Genomic DNA, 14,446 nt, shown 5'->3' on the forward strand with positions numbered 1-14,446 from the left:
ACTCCTCCTCGCTTCCACTCACCCACCACACTACCACATTCCCCACCACACTACCTGACCCCCACCACACTATCCCACCACACTTACACACACCACTACACAACCACACTTCCCACCACACTACTACACCCCACAACACTACCACATTCCCCACCACACTACCACACCCCCCACCACACTATCCCACCACATTTCCACGCACCACTACACAACCACACTTCCCACCACACTACCACACACCCCACCACACTACCACATTCCCTACCACACTACCACATCCCCACCACACTATCCCACCACACTTCCACACACCACTACACAACCACACACCCCATCACACTAGCACACACCCCACCACACAATTACACACCCCCATCACACTCCCACACACCCCACCACACTACCACACACCCCTCCACACTACCACACACCCCAACACACTACCACACAACCACGATACTACCACATAACAAACCACACTACCACACACCCCATCGCACTAACACACATCCCACCACACAACCCACCACACTACCACACAACCCCACCACACTACTACATATCCCACCACTACCACACACCCCAGCACACTTCCACACAACCCCACTACACTGCCACAACCCCATCGCACTACCACACACCTCACCACACTGCCACACCCCCACCGCACTAACACACATCCCACCACACTACCACACAACCCCATGACACTACCACACACCCCATCACACTACCACACAACCCAACACATTACCACACACCCCAAACCATTACTACATAACCCCACCACAACACTACACACCCCACCACACTACTACACACCGCACACCAATACTACACAACCCCACCACACTAACTCACACTTAACCAAACTACCACACATCCCCATCACACTACCACAAACCCCACCACACTACTACACACATCCCACCACACTAACACACACCCCACAACACTACCACACACCCCACCCCGCTACAATACACTCCACCACACTACCGCACACACCACCACACTACCATGCACCCCACCACACTACCACACACACCACCACACTACTACACACACACACACACACACACACACGCACGCACACGCACACGCAAACACACATACACACACGGGGGTAGAGGTGGGGAGTTCCCCCCCTCCACCCCTGTTAATCGCGGACGTTACCGTGTTGTCCAGCAGGGATGGCACTCCTGCCATCCCGGGTTGTGTCTAGGCCCAATTTTCGTGAAATTTTGGGCGGTACGGAAGGACCAGTAAAATAGCCTCTGAGACAGTGGGCACCCATGAAGCAGCTGGCAGAGCCTCATGGTGTAACAGGTGGTTCAAATAACCTGTCTAGTGTTGATGGACAATTGCCGGAATACTGGCAGGGCCTCCTAGAGTAATTGTGGTGAGATTACAGGCCCCTGTTGGACTTTGAATTCCGCCAGGCGGCGTCAGTGTGGGGACGCCGCCGGCCATTGTCACCCCAGTGTAGAGCAAGGCAGGCTCTGGTTTGATGGGGTTGTTGGTGATTCCCCATCCACGTGTGTATACCCAGGGGCCACCCCTAGGCCACCCAGGCCACCCGCTCGCCCGGCCCGGCCACCAGCCTTCCCACGCGCCGGCTACCCCAGGCCACCCGCTCGCCGGCTACCCCCCCCCCCCTCTCAGCTCGGGAGGGGCGCTGTGGACTATGCGGTGGCCACATGCCTTGGCCACCCTCTTGGGAAACTTGGCCACTTTCCTGGGACAGCCTAGGGCCACATCTTGTCGACGCACGAGGAGCAAGCTAAGTGTTGACAGCCAGAGAGGTAGTGACCTGGGAAATGAGTGAAATGAGGAAACGTGAGTACAATAGTCAGAGTGTAACAGTGTCTCAGTATTAGTGGAAATTCCGGTAAAGCTGTGTTGTCCCATAGCCCTGCCAGGCTAGGGAAGCAGCTGAGAGACAGCTGTCTGTAGCACGTCCAGGTGACTGGTAAGGCGGTACCTGGAGATGGATGTTGTACACGGGACCACACTGTAGTATTATAATGTATAAGTGTGTAGAGTGACTCGAGTATGTAACCGGTCAGTGTAGAGATTTACCATATATATGATCCAGTTGTCGATTCTATATAATCGGTTAGACTGGATTAGTGCGATGGAGTACCAGCATGAATAATTATAATCATTATGTTGCAGGGATGTCAGTGGATACCCTGAGGTCTGTGTAGTTAGGGATACATTTTTCTGGTGATATAATTTTCATTGATTATGTGAATGCCATTTCTATATGTTCATTTGCATGCTTTATGTACTGTGTTGTGTGGTGAGTCAGTAGATGTGATTGCTTACTGATTGCCTAATGATGTCATTAGCATGTGGGGTATGCTGATGGCTTCATTATGTTGCAGGTTTGTGCAGTATTGTTATCAGTTTATACGATATTGCTGCCCTGGGAGCTGTGTTGAGGGTTTAAGGGACCTCTAGGATTATTCAGGGGAATTCACAGTACTTAATGAGAGCAGGCAGTTGTTTGGTTAATTGCCTTGCTGAGGTAAGTGTGTGCTCACATTATCTTTTGCAACGGTTGCAAGATAAAGGGGGGCAGTATAATTGGTATACTCTTGTTGTTGCACAACCGTGTGTCATTATTGTGTGGGCACAGTAATTAACGAGTTGCAGTAGCCGCAACCGTATGTGGGCAGTGCATTGGTGTTGTTGCATGCCATTGTAGTGTGACCTATGTAATCACTGGGAGTACTATGTTTCTTTAAGTTGTGTTTAGGACTTAAGGATTCAGTGAGTTAATAATTGGGGAATTAACTGGATAAGGGGTGCACACTTATTGTGGAGTGAGTGAGAGCTGTTATGAGAGAAAACAGTGTTGAGCTTGAGTGATATACGTCTTGGGAGCAATTAATTGTCCGTGTGACAACTAATTGACCACTCTAGCTAATTATGTAATTAGCCTTCTCATCATGAATTCACGTAGTGGAAGAGGATCTATCAGAGTCTGTCAGTATTTGTGTTAACGTAATTTGCTCGAGACTAATTACCTTTCTGGGGTATAGCAATTAGTGGCTCATGTTAATTAGTGGAGTAATTAACGTCTGGAGGGCTCAGATGACTCGGTAAAGCGAGGTCATGGAGCTAGCATAAATCGTTGTGTTAATCATATCCTCTCTGAGGACAGTGGATTAATTGCACTCAAGTTAATAGGGATATTTAACTCCTTTCCCGTGAATTCACAGTGTTTGATGAGACCTGCTTAGGCAGTGCAGAGTGAGACGTATTTATGGATGATTAATTATCGATCCTGGTGACAGTTAATTAATTGCTCGGAGTTAATTAGGGTAATTAACACTCACTAGTAATTATTTGACACAGACTGTTGAGAAGCTACCAAGTTAGGGTAGGCTTTGTTAACGTAACTCAATGGGGATTTAATTAGTGGTCCATTTGACTTTAATTGAGGATTACTCACTGAATACTTGCTAGGAGTCAAGTGTGATGTAATATAAGTTTTAGTTATTGTTAACAAGAGACAAGTGTTAATGATTAACGTAGAGTATCATCATGTTGTTGTCTAGTGTGAGACAATTGTTTGTGATTACCGTAGTACTTTGCTGCTGACTGCTGCGATCAGTCAATTAACGTAATTAATCACTTAAGGCAATTTCTTTTGGTTGTCGTCTGGTGACGAGAGTAGAGTAATCTAGGAATTTGTGGAGCTGTGTCCCAGAATCCCGCCTTGCCTGTCTTTGTTTACTGTTTACAGTGCAACTTCTTGTAGGGAGTTGCAAAGACTGTTCACACTGGGTTGTGATAGGGGGTGGGGGGGGTCACTGTTGGACTACCCGCCTAGTTACGTGGGTCTCTCCTGGGGGGCGGAAGGACCCTTAAGCTTGTATTTAGAGTGTGCTGTCAGGGAAACCGTGACACTATTGATTGCATGCTTGTGTCTCCAGTGGGCATCATTGTTCAGTTAGTTCACTTGTCAGCTCGAAGTGTCAGCAGGATGGAGCCTGCTGTCATTTCTCGAGGGGCTGTTGAATAGCTGTGTTGCAAATGCCACTTGATGGAAAATAACGTAACCATTCGCTGTGGTGTAACTTAGTCTGTGATATTTTTCTTTGATTTGCAATATTGCGTCATCAGTGGGCACACTTGTGTTCAGGTTAGTTCAGTATGCAGCCTCGCAGCAAGGGTTGCTATTTAGCTGTTTGTTATCGTGCCACTGGATGGACATTAACGTAACGTAAACTCGGTAATGTAGTAGTTAGTCTCTTGTTATTAATAAATTGTTATGTTATAGAAAACGGTCTTTGATGTCAACCCTTCAACCATATTATTCCACACATGTTTTTGCATATTACGATTAAATGTTGATGTGATCTTGATATGACGGCTGTCCTTGGGAATTCGAATTCCAATTCATAGCGCCACATCAAATATAAATATTTGATTGTGAGAACCCGTCGGTTACCCTTTATTAGTTTTAACGTCCTGTTTAACTAGGAGGAACCAGCGGCCTATTGTGGACAGGTTTTTCACCCCTGGTGGTGGAGGCCTGGCGGTTTGCTGCCGCTTTTCCTTTTTCTATTGGACTCATGCCTAACTGCCATGAGCAGACTTTAAACTTGTAGTCCACCTCCTAAGGGAGGTAGGCGTAGAAAAAATCTCTGCAATGGTTATGTGTTTCATAAGGTGGCAGTCATCGCGTATGTTGTTGAGGTCTATTGTTTGCGTCGGGAGTAGTGCTGCAGCTCTGTTATCGACTTGAGTTGTAATTTCCCTTTCATTAATTGGGCAAAAATTTAAATTTTCTTCCTGGTTTATCCTGAATATTTTTTCTCAGAACTTCCTGAATTCCTGCTCTTGTTCTCTCTTCTCAGAGAGTTTATTTCCTGAGGAGTCTATGATGTAGGGTGTTTCCTCAGAAGAGCTTCCCATCAGGGTCTTTACTTTTTTCAAGAACTTTCCTGGGTTTCTGTAGTCGACTTGGATTTTGCTTATTAGGTCATCCCATTGTTTGGTGTACTCTGTTTTTCAAAGATCTTGCAGCTCATCTTGAAGTTCCATTTGTAGTCTTTTGCGCTCATCCATCCACCCGTGTTGTGTTATGAGTTGTAGAAGGTTGTTATATCTGGTTTGCAATGTCCTGAGCGCCTCAGTGGCTGGGGGGTGTGGGAGCGTTATATGGTGAGCTAAGGGAATGTGATCAATCATGCATTTTTCTATGGTGCTAATCCATGTATTTAACTCGGCGTTTATGCATGATGTTTCCTTTCCATTAAAATCTGTGACACTGATTTCCTGTACACTGCTTTTGAACGCTTCCCAGTCAGTTTTAGTGTATTGAAGTCTTCGTGATGAGGGTTTCTGAATGAGGTTAGTTGACAGCGTAGGTGGTCGCTTGGGCTCACAGGGCCCCTTTCTATGTGGGTGTTTAGGAAGTGGTGGTTGTTTGACAGTATTATGTCTGGTTTACCACTGTGGCCTTGTCTGACGTAAGTTGGGAAGTCTGGGCCCAGGTGGGTTAGATTTCCGTACCTTATCATTTTGTGGATGGCTTATCCTGCTTGGTTGTTCTTTCCATGTCCCAGTGTTCTGTGCTTGGCGTTCAGATCACCCAGAAAGTAGGCAGGTCTGTTCCTTCTGGTAAGTTTCATGGTGTCGGCAAGGGGAAGGTAAGGACGTCTTGGTGGTTGGTATCATGTTCCTATGATGATTATACCTTTCGTAGTTTGGAGTTCAATTGCCAGGAAATTTTCCTGGAAGTTATCTAGAATTTTGTGAGGAATATTTCTTTTTACAGCAATTACCGCTCCATCGTTGGCCTGGTCAGCTCTGTTGACCTGGTAAATTTTGTAATTGAAGATCTTGATCTTCTCGCTGTTCTTTTTTCCATGGCTGTTAATGAGTATTATATCAGGGTCTATTTCTCTGTACAAGTTGCTGAGTTCCAATGCTCTGTGCGGAGTCCAGCATAGAACATTGTGTTGAATTATTGTTTATGACTGGATTGCTATGTTGAATCTGATGGGTTTCTTCCACCTTGTGGATTGTTTGGGATCGTTCCATAACCATTGCGCATTGCGTCAAAGTCCTCGAAGCTTATCTGTTGAATGGTTATGGGTTTTCGGTTTGAGTTAAAAGTATTTGACATTATCCGGTCGTACACGTCACTCGTAGAGACACCGGGAATGTTGTGTTGGAATTTTATTTGATGGGTTTGTATTTGCTCTCTGAGGGTCTTGTGGGTAACCCGGTGGGTTGTTTTGCTTGAGAAGAAATTGATTGTGTTTGGGGCCTCTACTGAGGCTTGGGTGACATTTTGTGTGGGTGTGCGAGAATCAGTGAGAACCGTTGCGAGTCCCTGGTCCTGTGGTACTTGTATGTTTTGTTGTTTACGTGTGGCCCCTCTCCAGGGGTCCTGAGTGGTAGTTGCTGGTGTTGTATCATCTTCCTCTGGCTTGTTGGTGGTTGCTGGGGTCGTGGGTGCTGCCACTTGTTGGGAGTTAGTCACAGTTGGGGTAGTGCTGGCTACATTGCTGTCCACCAGGGCTTTTATGATGTTAGTGGAGTTAGTGTCTGGGAATTCCATTAATGGGAGACTATTCATCTTGTATATTTCTTTAATTACAGATCTAAATGACCCTGGGTTTGCTATGTTTTCTAAATGAGCAAAGAACATACTGCTCAGGATCTTTGTGGGTAGGTCCCCATTTACCTGTGAGGTCATGTTTGTTGGAAGGTGTGGGGTAGTGTTTGCTGGATTATGTGATACCTTGTTAGACCAAGCATTGTTGGTAGTTATACCTGCATAAGTATTATTGGCCATTGCTGTCTTTTTTGCTAAGGCATCGGCCCTTTTTTGTTTTAGGATGTCCTTCCTAATGGGACATATTGATGCCAGTGTGCGGTGGGGATGCCCACAGTTGAGACATTTGGGGTTCGATTTATTTATGCAGTCTCTGTACGTGTGTCCCTGCCTAGCACATTCTGAACATACTTGGCCCGTTTGTTTGCACTCTGCGGCTGTGTGACCGTATTTATAGCATGTCCAACAAGGGGTAATGTTATAGTATTCCTCCTGCTCAAGGTTGTTGTTGTCCGTGCTAAGGTGATAGTAGTTGCAATGGATACCTTGGCTGAGGGCTTTCTGTGGCATGGAGATTTCTTCAAACCTTATTTTCATCATGTTAGACAATCTCGGCATGAGGATTACCTCTTCTACCTTGGCCCAATCATTTCTATGTTCTATATCGTGTGTAATATTTTCTGGGGTGTCTTCAGTAATTCCTGCATCAAGTCTCTTCAAGATTATTGTCTTCCTGGCCTGCAGCTCAGGGGGAATAATAACCTGGACATGTTTATCCTTCAACATACGTATGTTTTCTTCCTTGATGATTGTATCCACATCTACATCCTGGTAGCATAGTGCTATGAAAGAGGAGTCCTTTGTGGGTATTAGTCTAGAAAACCTTATTTTGAGAGTTGATAACAGATTTGCTAGTTCCTTCTGTTTCTCATAGCCTGTCCCCCCCCCTCCTGCAGAGGGGCGGATTTTTACCCGGTGTCCTCTCATTGTCTCAGTTCCTGTTCATTTTATCTTGTATAGTTGCTTTTCTCAGCAATTCCCTTCCTAAGAATAAGTTCTCCTAAGCCGAGGGCTATGCCCTCCGTCCTTCCACTTGGTTGGTTGGGACTCGCAGAGGGTAGCCCCCAGTGACTTATCCTCCTGTATCCTATGTGTGGACACAATGTCCCCTAAGACAGCCTAACCCTGCTACAAGGGTGAACAGATGCCCAGATCAAGTGGCCCCCAGATTTTACAGATAACCGCATGGGCCACTGGACCGTTCCACTTGACCTGTTGAAATGGCGAAATGAGAAGAGTAAGAGAAAGTGGGGAAAATAGGTCTTACAATTAGGAGTGTTCAGTTGCTCTGTACAAAGCTGGCATCGTCATATGTTGGCGGCTATGTCACCCTCCTGTCAGGGAAGGGGAAGGGGAGACCGTTGGGTCAGTACTGACCGCAAGGGTCAGGGGTCAGTAGGGTCAGGTTACGGACCCACCACTCTCCTTGCTTGTTGTTGCCTTTAGGTTCTTGCTAGGGAATCTTCCATTGAGTTCCAAGTACTCTGTGTAGGTAATGCTGTGTTGTTGCCAGCAATGCACCAAACACTACTGCTTGGTAGGCTTCCCCTAATGGAACAGTAGGCAAGCCTCCTCCAAGCCACAAGTGCCTAGGCCAGGTGATCTCCCAGGGTATTAGTTCACTCTATGGTTTCTTAAATACTAGTGACATATGCAATAGTGTAATGTCACTCAGCAGCACAATAGTATTGTGATAATACCGCCCTGGCGATCACAGCACAGAGTTGGGGACGAGGGACTTATTCCCTAGAAGGGAGAGGAGACGCGCACATCCTCTCAGCCCAAGGCCCGCATTCCCAATACACACACTCTTCCCCTCCCTACTCTTTCCCCCTCTCTCTCTCCCACTCTCTCTCTCTCCCACTCTCTATCTCTCTCTCCCACTCTCTATCTCTCTCTCCCACACACACACACACACCTCACTCCCTCTTTCCCTCACCCTGTCTCTCCCTCACCCTGTCTCTCCCTCACCACGTCTCTCCCTCACCCGCTCTCTCCCTCTCCATCTCTCTCCCTCTCCTTTCTCTCCCTCTCTCCTCCCTCTCTCCCTCCCTCCTCTCTCTCCATCTCCTCCCCCCCTCCCCTTCTACTTTCTTCTCACTTCAGTGGAAGGGTCGGATCGCCCCCACCCACCCATTTATCTCTCCCTTTATCACTCCCTTTCTCTCTCTCTCTTTCTCTCTCTCTCTTTCTCTCTCTCTCTATCTCTCTCTCTCTCTCTCTCTCTCTCTCTCTCTCTCTCTCTCTCTCTCTCTCTCTCTCTCTCTCTCTCTCCCTCCCTCCCTTCCCCATCCCGCTCTGCCCTCCTGACAAATCCCATCAGGCACAACTATAGGAACAGGGGCAAGCATGACAGCCAGAGGTACCAGGGGAACAGGGAAGAGTCAAGGTGACTAAATGAAGGAAATGTTCGCCCAGTTTTTGGAGGACACCAAGAGTGAGATGCAAGAAATGATGCATTTCTTGCTAAATGATGATACCTACATTCGCAGAAGACTAGACTATTGTTGTCAAGCATATGCGTCGGCTGCGCATACTAACCTACAGAGCCTCGAGGTCATACAAAACAATGCCATGCGACTTAAATATGGCGCAATGCGTTCAACTCCAATCCTCGAACTTTACGGGGAAACGGGCCTCACAAGCTTAGCCAGCAGACGAGACATAATGTGTGCCTACTATCTGTCACTCTGTACCACTGCTCACCAGACACACCCATACAGATCAAAAATTAACCCAACAGTTAACCCACATAACCCCCGCTCCCCAACCATTCACTCGCAAACTTTCCTCACACGGGCTACAAATAACATCAATATAGACCTCTCCCTACTCCAAAACTGTGAAACCCAACTTCCTGTCCCCCCCATTCCACCTTGGCTTTATACAACTCCTAATACAGCAATACAACTCGAAGTCAACATTCCAAAATCTGCACCAAACTCAGCCGTAGGCTCAGTCTTTGCCTCAACAATGAAAAATTGCTACCCAAACTCCACAGAGATTTATACAGATGGGTCTCGCATCTTCATGAACAACGTACCCTCGGTCACTTGAGCTGTATGGATACCGGAATACCATCTCAAGCAGGGATAGCGGTTACCAAACCAACTATCTATTTTCACAGTGGAATTATATGCCTTGTATCAGGCCCTCCAAATCATAACAACATTACCAGTTGGGATATATACAATCTGTAGTGACTCCAAGAGTGCGATTCAAGCAATTACGTACTCTTCGAAAACATGCAAGGAGATTGTCTACCCATGCCTTCAAATTCTTCACAAACATCAATTGAACGGTTATGACACCTCTATCCAATGGGTCCCAGCACATTGTGGTATTCTCCATAATGAACTTGTAGACCAACTAGCCAAAGGAATGCACAACACGCCTCACATTATCAGTCATCCAATTCCCCATGTTGCACGTAAAGGAGCCTTCAAAGATACCATCTCCCAGGATTTTGCAACAAACTGGAAAACGTTATGCTCACCTTTGCACTACGGGTCCATTAAAAGGAAATGGGAAACTTGGAAATATGTCCGATATAAAAGCAGAGAAATTGATGTAACGATGACCAGATTAAGGCTGGGACATACCAAACTAGCAGCACACAGCTATAAGTACAGAACAGACATCAATGAACTCTGTACTCACTGTCAGATGCCTGAAACAGTCGAATACTATCTCCTACACTGCTTCCGACATCATAGTGCCAGAGTAAATTTCAAACAAGTCTTTATGCACTTAAAATACCCTTCACCATCGAGCATATATTAGGAGGTGGTGACCACTCGTTACAAGAAAAATACCAAATAGTTAAAGCACTGGCTAAATATCTGCAGTCGACCAACAAATTGGGTCACATCTGACCCGTGCCACATTTATACCTGGCCCCACCAACAGCTAAACACAGAAAACAACTGCCTCGTCGCAACACCAAGGATCAACTGACGCCATAAACACAACGCACCGCCCTACAGTGCAGAAAGTCTCCCTACAACACACACCTCTGTTTTAATCTCCGTTCCTCTATCTACAGCACAACGCAACAAGCACCTTGGTAGCTCCGATCATCCTCAACATAAAAAAGTCCACCAACATCAGTACTGGTGCAGTCATCGGGAGGACAAACCCTTCATGCAAACTGCACCTACTATTAACAAGAAGAAGAAGAAGAAATGATGCAGGAAATGAAGAACGAAATAAGCAACCTGAAAAGAGAGCTGACAGCAGTAAAGGAGGAGATTAGAGCCCTCAAAGAAAATGGTATCGAGGCTGAGGCTCAGAAAATCATCCAGGGAGAAGGTGGTAATAGTTTTTTGGGTGAGAATGCCACAATAAAAGCAACATTTGCAGAAATACTAAAAAAAAATAACTCTGAAGTAATGACTGCAGTGATGGAGGTGGCCATGAATGCAGCCACCTCACAGGAGGCGGCACGCTCCACTAGCCAACTGCTGGAAAGGAACAGATCAGTGGTTGCTGTGGGTATTAAAGAGCAGGACGGCTCTAATAGGACAGAGTGGAATGACAAGGACAAAGCAGCAGTGAATGAAGTACTAAAGGCACTAGACATGGAAGGGGCTGAGCATAGCATTGAGAAGGTTTTCAGGCTAGGCTGGTACAACAAAGACCGAGACCGAGTGATAAAGATAGTGTTTGCAAACGAGAGCACAAAGGAGAAGATTCTATCAAGGAAGAGCTCCTTGAAAAACGTGGGAAAATTCAAAAATGTATTCCTCCAGAGAGACATGACAAGGGAGGAGAGAGCCATGACGGCAGAAGCAAGGAAGAGGCACAGGGCGAAAGGGAAAAACCAGGAAGTCACAGCTCCCAACACAACACCCCCAGAGGTGAGGGGACAACCCACAACCAGCTACCCAGTAACACCAGAGGGGAGGACAACCCCGCTACCCTCCTCTGCATAGAAAACCCCCCTACCCCAAACCCTCCCTGCCCCCACTCAAATGTTCAGCCAAATCTCCCTCCTCCACACCCAATCCCCACCCTTCTACCCCTCCCCTCCTCCCGCTGAGTCCTCCCTCCCCCTTTTCCTTCCTGTCCTCCCTCCCCCCTTTCCTTCCTGTCCTCCCTCCCCTTTCACCCCATACCCTCCCTGTTCTCCCCCTTCATTGGATCCCCCACCCCTCACCCCAGTATCCTCTGAGACCCTGTTATCCACCTCACAGGTCCTCACACCTATGGAATAGCTTCCCCCACCAGCAGAACACTCACCATGGAGGCGATTTGAGAAGGGACAAAAGAAAGTGAGCCTCAAAGCAATGTTCACTAACATAGATGGAATTACAAATAAAGCAAATGAGCTTGGAGAATGGGTACTAGAGGAAAACCCAGACATAATAGCCCTCACAGAAACAAAGCTAACGAAAACAATAACAAATGCAGTGTTCCCACAGGACTATTATGTTATGAGGAAAGAGAGGGAAGGAAGAGGTGGGGGTGGTATAGCTCTGCTGGTAAGAAAAGGCTGGAATTTTGAGGAGGTGGTTATTCAAGGCTGTGAAGGTTTCAGTGACTACATAGCAGGTACCGTAACAAATGGAGGGAAAAAAATTATAGTCGTAGTCATATATAATCCACCACCAAATGACAGAAGACCTAGACAGGAGTATGATAGAAACAACATGGCCACCATTAACATAATAGAAAGATCAGCTTCTGTTGCTAGCAGGAATGGATCTGGACTACTAATTATGGGAGACTTCAAAGAAACTGAACAGAAGGGCATGGTCTAACTTCCGGAATAACAGAACACCAGAAAGCAGAGAGAAATACCAGAGAACCAGGAATGAGTACGTCAGGGTGAGAAGAGAACCAGAGAAAAGTTTTCAAAATGATATAGCAAACAAAGCCAAGACCGAACCAAAGCTACTCCACAGTCGTATCAGAAGGAAAACAACAGTGAAAGAACAGGTATTGAAACTTAGAACAGGCAAGGACAGGTATACAGAGAATGACAGAGAGGTGTGTGAAGAACTCAATAAGAGGTTCTAGGAGGTCATCACAATAGAACAAGGTGAGGTCACTGTGCTAGGAGAAAGGGAGGTAAACCAGGCGGCCTTGGAAGAGTTCGAAATTACGAGAGAGGTGGTCAAGAGACACCTGCTGGATCTGGATGTTAGAAAGGGTGTTGGTCCAGACGGGATCGCACCTTGGATACTGAAAGGGTGTGCAGAGGCACTTAGCTTGCCACTCTCCATAGTGTATAGTAAGTCACTGGAGACGGGAGACCAACCAGAAATATGGAAGACGGCGTATGTGGTCCCAATATACAAAAAGGGCGACAGGCAAGAGGCACTGAATTACAGGCCAGTGTCCTTGACTTGTATACCATGCAAGGTGATGGAGAAGATCGTGAGAAAAAACCTGGTAACACATCTGAAGAGAAGGGACTTCGTGACAAATCGCCAACATGGGTTCAGGGAGGGTAAATCTTGCCTTACAGGCTTGATAGAATTCTAAGATCAGGTGACAATGATTAAGCAAGAAAGAGAGGGCTGGGCGGACTGCATTTTCTTGGATTGCCGGAAAGCCTTTGACACAGTACCGCATAAGAGGCTGGTACATAAGCTGGAGAGACAGGCAGGTGTAGCTGGTAAGGTGCTCCAGTGGATAAGGGAGTACCTAAGCATTAGAAAGCAGCGAGTTACGGTGAGGGGTGAGACCTCCGATTGGCGTGAAGTCACCAGTGGAGTCCCACAGGGCTCTGTACTCGGTCCTATCTTGTTTCTGATATATGTAAATGATCTCCCGGAGGGTATCGAATCATTTCTCTCAATGTTTGCGGACGACGCTAAAATTATGAGAAGGATTAAAACAGAAGAGGACTGTCTGAGGCTTCAAGAAGACCTAGACAAGCTGAAGGAATGATCGAACAAATGGTTGTTAGAGTTTAACCCAACCAAATGTAATGTAATGAAGATAGGTGTAGGGAGCAGGAGGCCAGATACAAGGTATCATCTGGGAGAGGAGATTCTTCAGGAGTCAGAAAAGGAAAAAGACTTGGGGGTTGATATCACGCCAGACCTGTCTCCTGCAGCGCATATCAAGAGGATAACATCAGCGGCATATGCCAGGCTGGCCCAGATACGACCGGCATTCAGAAACTTGTGTAAAGAATCATTCAGAACTTTGTATACCACATATGTCAGGCCAATCCTGGAGTATGAAGCCCCAGCATTGAATCTATACATAATCAAGGATAAGATTAAACTGGAAAAGGTTCAAAGGTTTGCTACCAGACTAGTACCCTAGCTGAGAGGTATGAGCAACGAGGAGAGACTAAGGGAATTAAACCTCACTTCGCTGGAAGACAGAAGATTTAGGGAGGACATGATCACCACATTCAAGATTCTGAAAAGAATTGATAGGGTAGATAAAGACAGGCTATTTAACACAAGGGGCACACGCACAAGGGGACACAGGTGGAAAGTGAGTGCCCAAATGAGCTTCAGAGATATTAGAAAGAACTTGTTTTAGTGTCAAAGTGGTTGACAAATGGAATGCATTAGGAAGTGATGTGGTGGAGGCTGACTCCATACACAGTTTCAAGTGTAGATATGATAGAGCCCAATAGGCTCAGGAATCTGTACACCTGTTGATTGACGGTTGAGAGGCGGGACCAAAGAGCCAGAGCTCAACCCCCGCAAACACAACTAGGTGAGTACACATCCCTCCACACTACCACAAACCCCCACCACACTACCACACACACACAATCACACTACCATACAATCCACCACACTACCACACACCCCACAACACTGCCACATAACC

Source organism: Procambarus clarkii, chromosome 83 (genome assembly GCF_040958095.1).
Source record: "Procambarus clarkii isolate CNS0578487 chromosome 83, FALCON_Pclarkii_2.0, whole genome shotgun sequence".
NCBI lineage: Eukaryota > Metazoa > Arthropoda > Malacostraca > Decapoda > Cambaridae > Procambarus > Procambarus clarkii.